We start from the raw sequence: 1811 nt of genomic DNA on the forward strand, positions 1-1811 counted from the left end.
TGATACGTTTGAAGCTTATTAATTAAGGTCTGGGTGATGTTAGACATAAGAACTCCAGCAATCCTGATAGCTTCGTCATAATTCCTTCGACTGAACAGAAATTGAATCAAGTTTAGATATCTTGAAGTCTGACAACTGAGCAAAGGAAGCTACATTTTCTGGAAAAACTTGTTTTAACTTTATTTATCTCATCAAAAGATTTATCTTCACACACAGTAACAGTAGTAATTTTCATTTGCTTACTATCTCTCTGAGAACTTTCTATGTTCACAGCTAATTTTACCAAATCATTGAAGTTGGTCTTTGAATCCTCTTGAAGTAACTTTTGTCTAATATGTTCATCCCTAATTCCTCTCACAAACTGACATCTGAGATGAGTATCCATTGTGGTCGCCTCACAAGACTCAGAAGAAGTGACATGTCCTGGCCTGGTGTTTCAACGCAGCTACAAACTGACTAATATTTTCCTCACCAGCCTGGACCCTATTCACAAATTTGTTTTGTTCAGATATCTCATTTGGTTTGGGACATAACTGATTTGTCAAAAATTGACACAACTCATCAAATGACTTCTCCTCAGGTAATAATGGAGCTGATAAATCAGCTACCATTTGATACAGCTTGGGAGTTAATGAAGTAAGAAGTACCTGACCTCTGACCACTTGATCTGTAACCTTCTTCATTTTGAAATAAATCCCCATACGCTGGATATATGTCATGAAATTTTCATTGTCCTCATCAAATGGTGTTAACTTACAGCTGATTCCAAGATCCCTCAGCTTACCACCCGAAGACTCGCCTTGTTTCTCTATCATATGTATGTATTATCAATCTTGGTAACTGTATATTTCGTAATTTTACCAAACATGGTAATGGCATCCGCCAACGCCCGCATACACTCTGCATTAACGCCACTAGAATCTTCAAGCGACATAGTAACCGACCGCGCCAAATGTTATATGTAAAGACACATCATATGTACGAATATCATAAAAAAAATATTTGCAAGACAATTTTAAAAACTTTACATTTCAAAACTGATTCAAGAATGAAATGACTATTTTCGGTTGCCAATATCAACCGGCCACTATTGCAGCCACATAATCAATCATTTGTGTGATACAATTTGTTTTTACCCCGCCGGGAATCGGTCCCGGGTCTCCCGCGTGCAAGGCGGGCGTAGAGACCACTACACCCATACCAAACCAAATGCAAAACTGTCGTTCGGTCAATAAAGCAATGATTTTCGTTTGTTATTTTTGTTCAATATAAGCTTCAAATGTACCTACAAATAAATATAACTTTAATCCTTAATCACTATCATCATCATTATTGGATCGATTCAATGGTCGTCTACTCTCTTCATCTGATCCGAACACAACTTCCTCATCAGAATCATTGATCATGGAGAATGCTGGGTTATCCTTAGTGATGTTATTATCTGAAAAAAAATAATAATAATAATAATAATAATAATAAAAATAAATAAATAATAAAGTATTTTTAATGTTTTATCTGTTATCTGATAACAAAATTGGTGATAAAAGTTTATAATAGTGTAGATATGAATATGGAATAGAACCACAAACATAATAAGGTATGTAAATCTATAATTATTACAATAAGTCTACTTGGACAAAAATACCTATCACATAAAGAAATATTAGAAGTAATTTACATATCATAGAATTAACAAATTAATCAAATGGCGGTAAGTTATACGAGTTAAATAGAAGTAACTATGATCCATCCAGATGGATATGGCAGCAAGGAGTCATCAAAAAAGTAGGCTACGTTGCCAAACGTGTCAA

General features: G+C 34.6%; 1 pseudogene; it reads right to left on the reverse strand.

Moving 5' to 3' along the window:
* Positions 1–797: 797 nt before the first annotated feature.
* On the reverse strand, positions 798–1442 carry LOC103520159 (annotated as a pseudogene).
* Between the last annotated feature and the right edge of the window lie 369 nt (positions 1443–1811).

Source organism: Diaphorina citri, unplaced genomic scaffold (genome assembly GCF_000475195.1).
Source record: "Diaphorina citri unplaced genomic scaffold, Diaci psyllid genome assembly version 1.1 scaffold3284, whole genome shotgun sequence".
In the NCBI taxonomy this organism is placed as follows: Eukaryota; Metazoa; Arthropoda; class Insecta; order Hemiptera; family Psyllidae; genus Diaphorina; species Diaphorina citri.